The sequence below is a fragment of the Neovison vison genome, chromosome 14 (genome assembly GCF_020171115.1).
Source record: "Neovison vison isolate M4711 chromosome 14, ASM_NN_V1, whole genome shotgun sequence".
NCBI lineage: Eukaryota > Metazoa > Chordata > Mammalia > Carnivora > Mustelidae > Neogale > Neogale vison.
In genome coordinates, this window is record NC_058104.1 from 15,686,383 (window position 1) to 15,701,527 (window position 15,145).

Sequence of the window (15,145 nt, forward strand, 5' to 3'; positions counted from 1 at the left end):
AAGCCTGATGTGGGGTTTGATCCCAGGAACCTGAGATCATGACCTGAGCCGAAGGCAGAGCCTTAACCCACTGAGCCACCCAGGCACCCCAATATATATATCGTTTTTTAAGATGAGCTTTTTCCACTTAGCCTAAAGGCCTTTGAGATTCACTTACATTCCTACATATGTTAATAGTTTACTCAGTTTTTTGTTGCTGAGCAATACTCCATTACAAAAATACCACAGTTGGTGTGTTTACCAGCTGATAGAAAATGTAGGTCATTTCCAGTTTTTGGCAACTGTGAAAAGAACTGCCATTCACATTCAGGTGCAAGTCAATGCATGTGTGTGCACAGGTTTCTAACTCAACTAAAATAAATACTTAGTGGGGTGTTGGGTCCTGTGTTAATCATGTGTTCAACTATGTAAGAAACTGCCACATTGTTTTCTAGAGTGGTTGTACCACTTTGCATTCCATGAACAAAGTCTCAGCGTTCCAGGGGCTCTGTATCCTCACCCACATTTAGTGTTATCAGAGTTTTTGTTCGTTTCACTTGTTTGCTTGTTTTATTTTAGGCAATCCAGACAGGAGTAGCCTGTGGTTTTAACTGCATTGCCCTCTAATGACTAATGATGTTTAGTGTCTTTTCATGTGTTTTATTTTTCTCTGTGCTTTCAAGTATCTTCTCTGGTGAAGTGTCTGTTCATATATTTTGACCATTTTTGCACTGAGATGTTTATTTACACTTTGTTAATTTTTGAGAGTAATTTGTATATTCTGAATACGAGTCCTTTTTTAATGTGTAATTTACAGATATTTTCTCCCACTCTGGTTCTCCTTTCATTATCCTGTTAGGGTTATTATTCTTTTTTACAAAGCAAGAACTTTTGATTATTTATTTTCATTATTTTTTGCCCATTGAACTATAATTGGCACACAATTTTCTATTAGTTTCAGGTGTGCATCATACTGATTTGATAACTTAATTTATATATATATATTTTTAAAGATTTCATTTATTTATTTGACAGAGAGACAGAGATCACCAACAGGCAGAGAGGCAGGCAGAGAGAGAGGGGGAAGCAGGCTCCCCGCCGAGCAGAGAGCCCGATGCGGGGCTCGATCCCAGGACCCTGAGATCGTGACCTGAGCCAAAGGCAGAGGCTTAACCCACAGAGCCACCTAGGTACCCCATGATTTGATAATACATTATGAAATGATCCCCATAAAGAGTCTAATTACCACATGTGGCTTATATACAAAGTTATTGCAATTTTATTGACAATATTTCCCCATGCTGTATTTTACATCTTGAAGACTAATTCATTTTATAATGACAAGTTTGTACCTCTCAATTCCCACCTATTTCAACCATATTCTGCCAACCCCCTTTCCTCTGCTAGCCCCCACATTGTTCTCTGTACCTATGAGTCCATTTCTGTTTTGTTTTGTTCATTCGTTTTGTTTTTGAAATTCCACATATGAGTGAAATCATATGGTACTTGTCTTTCTGTGTCTGACTCATTTCACTCATACCACTCATACCATCTAGGTCCATCCATGGTGTCACAAGTGTCAGGATTACATTCTTTTAATGGCTGAATAATATTCCAGTGGGGGGGGCAGTGCGTGGAAGTGCGCACACATCTGTATCATTCGCCCACTGATGGACACTCAGGCAGCTTCCATATCTTGGCTGTTGTAAATAATACTGTATATATTTCTTTGAGCTGCTGTTTTTTGCTTTTCTCAGGTAAATACCCAGAAGTGGAACTGCTTTTTTTTTTTTTTTTAAAGATTTTATTTATTTATTTGACAGAGAGAGATCACAAGTAGGCAGAGAGGCAGGCAGAGAGAGAGAGAGGAGGAAGCAGGCTCCCTGCTGAGCAGAGAGCCCAATGCGGGACTCGATCCCAGGACCCTGAGATCATGACCTGAGCCGAAGGCAGCGGCTTAACCCACTGAGCCACCCAGGCGCCCGGAACTGCTTTTTTTATGGCTCTATTTTTAATTTTGTGAGGAACCTGCGTACTGTTCTCCACTTCATCCCGTCAACAGCGCACACAGGCTCCTTTTCTCCACAGTGGCTATTTTCGTCTTTTTGAAAACAGCCGATCCAACTGGTGTGAACTGATATCTCATCAATCTGCCTTAAAAGCTTTATTTTTGGTGAGGTCCAATTCATCTGTTTCCCTTCATTGGTTGTGCTTTGGTGTCATACCTAAGAACTCTGCTCAACCCAAGATCATGAAGGTCTTCACCCAGTACCAAGGCTACGAGTTCTGATTTACCCCCCGTGCTTTCAACATCAGCTCAGTTTACAAACCTCCGCAGTGCTCTTCAGATTGTCCTGGGCGTATGCGACCCACTGGTGGGTCTACAACCTGGGAGGTTGCCTGCACTACAAACCAGTCCTCAAAACCCTTATGATGCTGTTCAGAATCAGATCCGTGCTTGCGCGACCTGGGAGTGAGCCCAGAAATTCATAAGGCTTTATGCTGTTGCTTTTTCAAGGTCCCCTCCACTGTGTGTGCTCAGTGCCTCCCTTCCTGGCCTTCTGGCTAGCAAGTGGAGCTTCAACTTCCTCACTCTACTGTACACTTTCCACAGCTGCGTCTGCAAGGGAGGACAGAGAAGATACAGAGAGGAGGGGAAAAGGCAACCAGCTGGACAATAGAGGAAGTAGGAAAAATAACGATTACTTCCAGGGTCCTGGCACAAAGACCTACCACGATGCTGGTGCCATCACAGCCGTCTCTGCTTCAGGGTCAGAAGACAATGGAAAACAAACACACAAAGAGCAGGGCATCCCCCATTCTCTCCGTCTTGTAGGGGTATGCTTCCGATCCCACAGACCCAAAACAAGTGTCCTCCGGAGGTCTCTCCTTCTGCACCTCATGTGCACTTTGGGAGCTTGGGGCTGTCTTTGAGTCCGGGTCAGAGAATAAAAATGGCAGACACGTGACTGTCCGTTTGGTGGTGCTCTGAGTTCCCCAACCCACCTGCTGGCGTTTGCTTCTCCGAGATCACAGACAGCTGCACCAGGCACATTCTTCAGTGACCCTCTGTGAGCGCTCACTCCGTATTCAGGATTAGAGCCTCTCACTGTGAAATTAACTCACACTTTCCCTAGTGACTGGTAATCTTCCTGTAAGTTTGTGGGTCATTCCAATCCACTCCTTTGTGAGGAGCTTATTCTAGTTTTCGCCTATTTCTCTATCAGGCCGCCTGTATTTGTCTCTTGGTTACTTGGTTCTTCTTCATATATTTTGGAGCTGTCCCTTTATGTACGTACGTGTGCGTGTGTGTGTGTGTGTGTGTGAGATGCATGTATGTATGTTCTCCCAACCTGTGACTGGTTTTTTTGACTCGCCTTACTAGTGCCTTTGCATGAACTGACTTTACTTTCTTTTTTAAGCAGGCTCCACACCCAGCATGGAGCCCAGTGTGGACCTTGAACTCACAAGATTGAGATCAAGACTGAGCGGATATCAGGAGCCAGATGCCCAACTGACAGCCCCACCCAGGCACCCCCAACAGAGTTTATTTTAAATATAGTCTTCACTGTCAATCTTTCCTTTATGATGGATGCTCTTTGTATCCGGCTTCAAAACTCTTTTCCTCTCCAAGGTCATAAAGATCTCTCCCATATTCTTTTTTTTTAAAGGCTTATTATTTTTCAATTAGCAATAATTGTGCATTGGATAAACCTCACTGGCTACAATAGCGTCACTGCACAAAGCTGTAGAAGCCTTATTATTTTTAGCTTTTGCACTGAGGTTTACAATGTGCTGAATTGATACTTGCTCACAGTATAAGATAGGGGTCCAGACTTAACACCTTCGGAAAAGCCATCTTTCCTTCACTGCACTACGGGTTCACCACTGCTGTAAATGAACTCATTGTAGACCTCATGTTGGTCTGTTTCTGCAACTTCCATTTTGTGCCATAGGCTTTATTTTCTACTTGCCCTGGAAACCAAGCCCGGCCATGAGATAGACGTGCTGGAGAAGCCACACCACACACAAGGGTCAATGAAGGCATTTCACTCCTTGATCAACTGGTGCCCCATCCCAGTTCCTTCCTCTCTGCTCCACTATCTCTTCCACGGGGACTTACTTAAAAACACCTAGTCAGGGCTCCTGGGTGGCTCAATCGATTAAGCATTGGCCTTCAGCTCAGGTCATGATCCCGGGGTCCTGGTATCGAGCCCCACATCACACGCTCTACTCAGCGAGGAGCCTGCTTCTCTCTCTCCCTCTATCTGCCATCCCCCTCCTTGTGCTCTCTCTGTCAAATAAATAAATAAATAAAATATATTTTAAAAATAAAAATAAATAAAAACCCCAGTCTTTGCGACATGGAAAACACACAGCTTAATTCTCCCCTTGGCAAGAACTATCCTTTCCATGCTGATGACATTTAAATCCAGTGGAACAGGACGGCTTTTCGTATTGGGCCTCCCGTGGGGAGTCACTTATTCTATCATCTGGTTTCTAACGCACAAATGCCTGAAATAGGGGCAGTCTATTCTCAGGGGCCACTGGCCAGCAGCAGACGGCGGAATGGGAGCAGTAAAGAAGAGTCCTATACCTCCCAGTGGACTTAGTGGACTGGGAGTTGGGCATCTCACAGTGCTCTCATCCTGGCCTGTCGGAGAACAACTCAGCAAGGCCCTGTCGGAAGTTTTTTCATTTGTCAGGGGCCTTCTTAGGTAAGCCCAGCAATACCGGGATATACAATCCTGGAGTGAAAGGGAGACCTTTTTACTTCTCGGGAGGACTTGGTTCTCCCACCCCTCCTAGCAGTGTTGTCCGGATCCATGAAAACAAGTCTGGATTCTCCAAGCCTATGTCTATGGTCCCCTAGAAGGGGCAGAACACACTTCTGCTCAACCCTTAGAACTGATGGTAATGGTAACAGCCTCACGACAAGAGTCCCTTTCATTAGACTTCGTGTTAGCTTATCTGTGAAATGTAGCAAAAGGGAACTTCTTCCCTGGTAGGAGACCTGACCCATCACCATGTACCTTGACAGGTTGTATCTCCCACCCAACCTCATAACAGATATCGCTCACAGCATTTCTTGACTGAGAGATCAGATCCTCAGATCACCCTCTACACATCGCCAGACCTCTCAGATTGGTTTTCCCTGTGATGGGTGACCTGGAGTGTTAAGCCCTCAGATGCTTCTTCTTTGGGGTCCTTGTAAGTCAGAAGAGATGAGTATAGGCTGCCCAGCCGGAAGTAACTCATTCTACAGGAAGCTATGGCCTTATCAGATGTTAGGACAAACAGCAACCTGAATGATTTGCCCTCCTCCTTCGTAATCAGGTTTAGTAGCATCCTTAGAATGTCCATCAAAATGACTAAGAATCTTCTCCCAAAACATGAAAAATATGGGCAGCCAGCCCTTCCAGTAAGTTTTAATTGTATATGTAGAAAAGAGATTTGGAGTTTAGGGCATCTCTGTATATTCTAGGCTTTTGACTTTTTACATTTCTGATTGTCTGGCGGGGAAGGGTATGTGCCAGGAATACTTACAGCAAAGACAAGAGACAAATGCCACTCTACCCCCATCTCTACCAGCATGAAGAGGACCACGGTCAAATTCCATGGCTCATGGGACCAGAACCCATTTCTAATTCTGATGCTCTTCCGTTCCTTGGCAAACTGAACATGATGTATCTTAATTATAACCCTCCACTTTACCATCAAGGTGCAAACACCTACAAGGCTATCTGGCCCCAATGTTGTTTTTTTTTAATTACGTTAAATTAGCCAATTAGCCAACACATAATAAATCATTAGTTTCTAATGGAGCATTCCATGATTCATCGATTATGTCGAACACCCAGTGCTCATCACTGCACGTGCTGCCCTTAAAACCCATCACCCTGTGAGATCATTTGTTTTCAAAGAATTTCACATATCGGCAAAGTCAAGAGCATATTCTCCAAACTGGATGTGGATCCAATGAACCCATACTTGGGCTATTGAAGCTGTATGGAGATCACTTCCCATTCATTCACTCTCAATGCCAGGAGGCATTGTGGGAGACACTGGGTAAACAAGGGCAAAGAAAAGAAAGAACTGGAAATGGAGCTCCATTCCCTGAGGACCTCTCTTCTAAAGACAGGTATTTAAACCTTAATAGAAATTTGCCTACCAAATGTATTTATAAATAGAAATGAGTTGTGCTCAATGATAGCATATGAGATATAAGTGAGGAAAACATCACCTATACTTCTACCCTGGGAATCAGCTTCAAAGACCAGTAATTTGCAATCTCTTTCCTGCCATAAAATGCTTAGCAGATTATGTTCACATTTGTACCACACTCCCATGGGTACTGTTAAATAAAATTCCCAAATGCCTCTCTTTGTTAAAAAAAAGAAAGACAGATAGAAATGTATGCTGACAATTCTCCATTTTCCATCCCCCAATCTGTTCTCTGCCCGCCCCCTCTGTTCTGAGCCCTGGGAAGTTAATACCTGGGGGTTGCATCTCCTAGACAGCTTACATCTGGATTCCAGTTGGGTGAGACCAGTGGAAGACAATGGCAGGAAATCTGAGGGGGTTGAAGAGGGAGGTCAGGGTGTTTCTCCTCCAGTGACCTTCGGAAAGGGCTCTCCCGCTCTGACAGTGGGAACGGCCCCTGGGTGGCTCCTCTTCCAGCTCCAGTGGGGTTCCAGTAACCTTTCCTTCCAGGGCTCGGAAAGTGGGAACATCTTCCATCTGGGTGAGTCTCAGGGAACCTCACAATCTCATTTGTCCCTTACCTGCCTACACTATGTAGACAGTCTCTCCATTAAAGCCTCCTCATCTGTACCCGAGTGCATTCTGTTTCTTCATGAAATTCTGACACAAAATGCAAATGAGAGGGACGTTCTTATAGGAATAACCTGAATCCACTCACACGGGCCAAAAAAACTAATGTTAGTAAAAGCAAATTATTTGTAACAAACGTCTCTACTGACACCACCTCCACACTGGGGAATGGCTGACCAGACAAAGCTGTATCTGGTCCCTCCGGGCTCGTGACCATCACAGGGAAGGACATCCCGGACTATTTAAAGACTGAACATGTCCCCTCATTTTAACCCTCTACAATAGTGATTTTAGGGGTTCAACACAATGAGCCTTGCTAGAAAGAATTCAAATTCCACAAGAATATTTCATTATCTAGAGACGTTCAAAGTTCTATCTTGGCGGCCTTGAGGAAAAGACTTTTCTCCCACATCTTCTCTACGAACTGCTGAACACTCAAAGCCAGTTTTATTGGCAGCTGCCACAGCAGATGGGGGGGTCTTTCCCTTCTTGTGCCTGACCTGTCAGAGACTGCCAAACCCCAAAAACAAAATAAACAAATAAGGCAAATCCTGATGAGAATAACAAAGTGATAAGGAAAAATGAAATCAGAACATCAGAGCTTTCATCAAGGCGACACTTACTCAAAATGCTAGTAACCTTGAAAGATTCAGGTAAAATCCATTCTTATACAAGGATCTAAGTTTGGCTTTCAAATACTGTAATGAGGACAGGTCTAGACATCGGTATCTGAGACTTGAAAGTGGTTTTGAAGTTTTGGAATCTCAGACCCCAGGGGACCCTGGAAAGTTTACTCTCCTCAGTGTCACAAATTAAGGTCCCCTGTCCCAATAGTAAGCTCTAAGTAACTTTCTTTTCCTCTTTTTTCCCTCTTCTGCTCTTCATCTCCAAATCCTACTCCTTTTCCTTTACCCGCTTGGTCACCCCCTCTCATGTGTTTGATGTATGTCTTTAGGCATATTCTTCCATAATTTTAGTTATGACAGGTAATCCTCTCGGGGTACTTACTATGTGTTCCCAGTGGTTCACGTACATTAACTCACCTAATCCGGGTAACAATGCAATGAGGTTTCACCATTTTACCAATGAGAAAACTGAGGCACAAAGAAACTAAGTAGCTCATCTATCACAAACACTAAGTGTGGAACTGGGATTAGAACCCATGCATTCTGGCTCCAGATTCCATGTTCTTATACCCTCTGAGGCACAGCCTCCAGGTATGTGTCATTTCAAATGTCCATGTGTTCTAAACTACATAAATATATTGTACTATGACTCACACTGTTTCTTACTTTTTGACTAAAGAATTCATTTTCATGATTTACCCACATTGCCGTGCATGCACATCTGGACTGTTGCAAAGTGTTTCATATTATTCATACCTACCCATTCCCCTAGGGATGGACACCGAGGCCACCTCCCACCCACAAAGAGATAGTAATCAGCATCCTGCTACATATGCTGTTTTACAGTCCTGTGTGAGAACGTCTCTTGGAAGAATACCCAGCCCAGGATTTGGGGGCACTTGCCCACTTGACATCATCAAATATTTACAGGTTACCCAAGCAGCTTTTCAACTGAGTCCAGGAAATTTTCATTCATTCATCCATCCATTCATTCATTCTTTGCCTACTCTGTGACAGGCCCTGAGATAGAAACTGAGGATATAAGCATGAACAAGGACGATATGGACACTATTCGCACCAAGCTCAGGGTCTAGTTCCTTGTGAACTTAAAGTGTTTCCATCAGACAGAAAAAGACAAATACTATATGATCTCACTTATATGTGGAATTGGAAAAAAAACCAACCAAACAACAACCTTGAATGCACAGATACACAGAACAGATTGGTGGTTGTAACAGGTGGGGTCAGTGAGTGACTGAAATGGGTAAAACGTGGTTAAAATGTTAAAAAAAAAAAAAAAAAAAGGAGGGGGGGTTTCCAGCAACTCCTTGGGTATGACCCTATCTAGTTTTATCCTGTGACCATTAAATCACTTTCAAAAAGACAACTCTTCATTCCCTTCCGAAGTATAGATATATTTACTTTGTGGAACATTTCATTCAAAGTGTATGCCCGTCTTCCTCTGTATAAATCACAAGTCTGAACTCAGACAAATTCTAAATGAGGTGGTCCTTAGATATAGCTCTTTCAATATTGGCCAATGCAACATTCTATTACCTAAGGGGTGATCTGTAGGGGATAATAGGGTTTTATTGACTTGGGATCAACTCAAAATCAGCACCTTAAAAATACCACAGTGGTGTAAGTTGGTAGAAACAGCTTTTGAGGATTCAAGGAAAAATAGAAATGCCTACTGGCTCACATTTTTTAAAAGGGTGTCTTCAATTACTTAGATACAACTTTTGGAAAAGCTCGATTCTCTGTGTGTGCTCTTTCCGTCACCTTCTATAAAACAACACTAAAAACTTCCTCCCGTTTGCAGACAACATGATTTTACTATCGTGAGTCAGGAGTATATTTACCAGATATCTAATTCATTCAAGAAAGAAGAGCTTCTGAGTTAATATTAAGAAACAATAAACTAACAAAGAAAAGAAAAACAACACATAAAAAACAGACTCTTAAATACAGAGAACAAACTGGTGGTTTCCAGACGGGAGGTGGGCAAGGGGACGGCTGTCACAGGTGAAGGGGATTCAGACGACACTTACCATGATAAGACCTGAGTGGTGAGTGGAGTTGCTGAATTGTTATACTGTACCCCTGAAACTCCTGTGGCACTGCACATTAAATATACTTGAATTTTTAGAAATAAGTAAAAATTTGAAAAAGAAAAAATAATAATTAACAAAAAATACTAAGTGGATATGATCTACCACTGGTTTATGTCAGAACAGCAGAGAGATAGGTCTTTGGTTCAGCTTCCTTAATGGACGTTGTTTCTGGAATATTCGACACGATGTCATTGACTTTTATTAAGAACTGTTTAAGAACAGGGGTGCCTGGGTGGCTCAGTTGGTTGAGAGTCTGACTCCTGGTTTCAGCTCAGATCATGATCTCAGGATTATGAAAGTGAGCCCCACATAGGGCTCTGTGCTCAGCACAGAATCTGCTTAAGATTCTCTCCTTCCCAGCTGAGGTGCCCTTCAACAGATGAATGGATTGGGAAGATGTGGTCCACATATACAATGGAACATTCCTCAGCCATCAGAAAGGATGAATACCTGCCATGTGCATTGACATGGATGGGACTGGAGGGGATTATGCTGAGTGACATAAATTAAGCAGAGAAAGACAATTACATGGTTTCACTCATATCTGGAACATAAGGAATAGTGCAGTGGACCACAGGGGAAGGGAGGGAAAATTGAATGGGAAGAAACCAGAGAGGGAGACAAACCATGAGAGACTCTGGACTCTGGGAACCAAACTGAGGATTACAGATGGGAGGTGGGTGGGGGGATGGGATAATAGATGACAGGTAGTGAGGAGGGTACATGTGGTGATGAGCAGTGGGTGTTATATACAACTAATGAATCACTGAACACTACATCAAGAACTAATGATGTACTACATGTTGGCTAACTGAACATTAAAAAAAAAGATTCTTCCTTTCTCCCTCTGCCCCTCACCCCGCTTGTGCATGGGCACATGTGCTTTCTCTCTCCCTCTCAAGTATATAAATAATCTTTAAGAACAGTATCTTTGAAACTTATTCACCTGTTATTCCAATAATGAAATGGACAAACTGTTAAAAACTGACACAACCCAAATATTAAGGCTAAAATGATAAAACACATAGAAGAAAACACAGGGGCACGTGGGTGGCTCAGTGGTTTAAAGCCTCTTCCTTCGGCTCAGGTCATGATCTCAGGGTCTGGGATGGAGCCCCACATCTGGCCCTCTGCTCTGCAGGGAGCCTGCTTCCTCCTCTCTCTCTCCCTGCCTGCCTCTCTGCCTACTTGTGATCTCTGTCTGTCAAATAAATAAATTAAATATTAAAAAAAAAAAAAAAAGAAGAAAACACAGGAGGCCCTGCCTGTTAGGCAAAGATCTCCAGATAGGACACATAAAACATGAACCATCAAAGAAAAATACAACAAACAGGACTTCACAAAAATTAAAGACATCTTTTTTCAAGAAGTACTGTTAAGATAATGAAAACACAAGCCATCATCTGTCATAAATATTTGCAAAACAAACACCGGTTAAAAAATCTGTGTGTAGAATACCTAAAAACCCTCAAACTCAATAAGGAAAAAGTCAATACAGTAAAATATGGGCAACATATTTAAACATTTATATCACTAAAAAACATTGAGCAAATGTAAATGATAGTATCAAGTGCTGGCAAGGATGGAGAGTAAGCAGAACATTCACCTGAGGCTAGCAGGAATTATAAAGGGCACAGCCACTTCAGAAAACATTTTAGCAGTTTCTTATCAAGTTAAACACATACTAAACATATGATAGAGCATTCCATCTAGGTATCTACTCAAGAGAAATGAAAATATACATCCACATAAAGACCTGTATGTGAATGTTAATAACAACTGTACTTATAATCACTCTGCACTGAATGTGTGTGTGTCCCCAAAATCCTATGTTGAAATCCTAACCCTCAAAGTGGTGGTATGAGGAGGTAGGGCCTCTGGGAGATTATTAGGTCATGAGGAATGGAGTCCTTATGAATGGGACTAGTGCATCATAAAAGAGACCCCAGGGAGCTCCCTTGTCCCTTCCGCTATGTGAGAACACACTGTAAATATGGCTGTCTATGAACCAGGAGGCAGGCCCTACCAGAATAAAATCTGCAGGTACCTAGTCTTGGACTTCTCAGCCTCCAGAACGGTGAGCACAAATTCCTGTTGTTTTAAGCTGCTACTGGGCTATGGCATTTTTGTTATAGCAGCCCAACTGGGCTAAGACACACTGCAAACTGGGAACAGCGCAGATATCCACTAACTAGTGAGGGGATAAACAGTGTGTGCAAGCTCGAGTAGGGCTCTGGGGTACTACGAAGCAATCAACAGGAAGGGACTACGGATAGATACAATACTGATGAACCTCAGAAGCATGATGCCAAATGAGAAAAGACAAAATGATGACATATTGTATGACCATTTATGGGACAGAAACAGCAAAACTGTGGACAGTAAGATCAGATCAGTAGTCGCCATGTGCTGGGGCTGGAGGAATGAGTCCAAAGGGGCGTGGGGAAATTTTGGGGGTGATGGAAATATTTCATATCTTTCTTGGGGTGGTGGTCACACACACGTGTAAGCTTATCAAAATCCATAGAACTGTACATCTAAAAGGCATTTTGGAATTTAGATCTCTAAATATTCCATCCAGCGTCCTTTCTACATGGAACCACAGAAGAAATGTCTCAATACCAAAAATGGTTGTATTTCTCTTGAGTATTGGGGTTGCTGTTATTTTTTGAAGACTATGAATCATATAATGGGTCAGAGTTACCTTCCTGCTTCAGCTGTGAAAGCAAGGAGCTGGGTGTCTGACATGCACTAGGTATTACCTTTGACATCATTTTATTTCTCCTACTGTCATTTGACTTTTGACCTGATTTCTTCCTAACAAATTCTTTTATCTCAATGTGACCTATGTACCTTTCTGAGACTAAGTATTTTCTTTATCGTGGTACAGTCTACACAACCAAGCAAATAAATACACCATGGGATATCTGATAGATCATAGAAGTGTTTCCTCCTGACAGGTGCCATTAAATTGCATGCCATAAAATCCCAACTCATGGAAGCATAGTATCATGTATGACCTAACTTGTTTTATTCATTTGTGGATGCTTCCCTTCACAAGGAACGAGGATCAAACACAGCATTATTGGGACAAAATCAACAGGATGGTATACAGGAAAGAGAGGCCTAAGGAAGTTTATCTTGGAGAAGAGAAAAGACAGGGCATATACAAAAAAGATGTCTTCAAATACTCTATAGCTCGTCAGGGAAGGGAGAGCTGAATTAATTCTGATTTATTCTATTAGCTTGGGAGTGGGATCAATGGGTGAAGACTGTTCCAGGACCAACGGGGGCATACTATGCAGAACATATGTCTATGGAACAGAGCAAAGGTGTGATGTATTATCCAAGGAAAGAGTTTCTGGCAGTAGATAAAACCAAACATGGGTTAGATGATCACTTCTTTGAGATCTCATACAAAGATTCATTTAGATAAATGGTCGCTCCCTTCAGATTCCAAGATTTAATAGTTATTCAATTCTATCAGGAAACAGTATCCTTCCAATAAAGACAAATTTATTTTGACCATGCAAACACCATTATTTTTTAACTTATCCATCTGCTTTATAATATTAAGTTGTATCATAATGCCAATAGGTTAGAACAAGTAAAATGTTTATAGCAAGCAAACAGTCTTACAGCTATTCTGGGATCAAGCCCTTAAAAAAGGAGACACAGAATCATAACTAGAGTTTTAGGGACACTTCCTTGCAAAATATATCCTTTCCTTGCACGGCCAACTGCCCTTTTGTGCCCTCTGGAAATAGGCAGGCAATATAGCGCTCTGAATGGAAGTTAAAGTAATTTCCCATTTTGTCCTTGTGCTTGAACACTTAGGCAATAAAGCTTGTGACATTTGCAATAAAAAGCAGAGAAGGAGAAGTGCTCCTTAGTCATGGAGGAGCTCAAGCCAGCATCATCAGGCATTCTCCCATTTGACAGAGCCCCATCTTTGCTAAACAGCCAGACCTACGTTTTAAAAACTCACTTCCATCAGCACAAGGGACCTGAGTATACCTGGTTCTGCAAAACCATGAGCTTATTTCAAGCTGGCTTGAATGCCAAGAGTTCCAAAGCTGGGTCAGTTCACCCAAAATTCCCAATGGACACAAGTAACTGGTGAGAAATACCCAGAAGCCATTTTAGATCTCACAAGCAAACTAGGAACTGAGCAAAGGTGAGTAAAAACGATACAGTAGTATGACTGGGAATTACAGACACCTAGCTACAGAAGACAACTGAAAAGGGGGCAGGGGGCGGAGAATGAGTGTGTTTACAGGAAGGTACAGTCTGAGAGAGATCCAAAAACCAAGGGCCTGAAGAGACATTTCCCCCCCCCCCAAAGAAGACCTCTGAATGGCCAACGGGTCCATACAAAGATACTCAACATCACTTCTCCTTGGGAAATGCAAGTCAAGACCACTGTGAGATACCACTCACACGTGTTAGAATAGCCATTACCAAAAAGATAAGCGATCACAAGAGCTGGAGAGGATGCAGAGAAAAGGGAACCCTTAATGGTGGGAATGAAAACTGGTACCAGCACTGTGGAAAACAGTATGGAGCATCCTCAAAGAAATAAAAATAGAAATACCATTAAAAATTCTACTTATGAGTTTCTACCCAAAGGAAAGAAAATCATGTCTCAAAGAGATACCTGGACCTCCATGTTCACTGCACCATTGTCCGCCATAGCCAAGAAACAATGTAAGCATCTCTCAATGGATGTATGGATGGAGAAAATGTGACATATATTGGAATATTTTTTGGTCATAAAATAGAAAGAATCTTGCCATTTTCAACATGGATGAAACTGAAGGGAATTATGTGAAAATAAGCCAGATTGAGAAAGACAAACATTGTATGATGTCACTTATATATGGAAACTAAGAAAGCTTAACTCATAGAGTAGATTGGTGGTTGCCAAGGGTTGGGGGTGAGAGAAATGAGGGAAGTGGTCAAAAGGTACAAATTTCCAGTTAGAAAATTAGTAAGTCCTGGGGATCCAATGCGCACCAAGTTTTGCGATACTGTACCGTGTACTTGAAAATTGCTAAGAGAGTATTCCTTCAACGTTCTCAACAACAAGAAAAAAATGTTAACTCTGTGAGGTGATGGAGTGTTAGCTAACCTTATTATGGTCATCATTTTGCAACGTATATGTATATCAAATCATCACTCTGTACACCTAAAACTCAGGATGCGTTACGTGTCAATTATATCTCAGTAAAGCTGGGGGGGGGTCACCAACAAGAGGAGACAGATGATGTCAGAGCACACTAGCCTCACCAGACAGTAACATTCTCCCCAAACTGCAAAGACACTTCTCCACGGCAAAGATGGTTCATGTCAGTAATTTCACAGACCTTAAAAGGTTCCACTATGGGATTAGTACTGCTAAGTACCAAAGTAAGTATTTTATATACATTTTCCATGATCCACACGACACAGCAAGAAGCAGTGTCATATTATGATCCCCACAGGACAAGTGCAGGAACAGGTTCTGATGCTTCAGCTATCTACATTCAATCTAAATAAAAATCGGTGATTAGAGATTTCCTACCCACAAGGGGACCCAACAAATGGGCAAGA

The 15,145-nt window shown here is 42.2% G+C and overlaps 1 protein-coding gene and 1 pseudogene across 2 annotated transcripts in view; both read right to left on the reverse strand.

Annotated features, from left to right (window-relative positions):
• The window catches only part of CALN1 (calneuron 1), a 377,799-nt gene that overhangs the window by 125,098 nt on the left and 237,556 nt on the right, over positions 1-15,145 (reverse strand). The window lies entirely within an intron of this gene.
• LOC122896215 lies at positions 3,597-3,727 on the reverse strand (annotated as a pseudogene).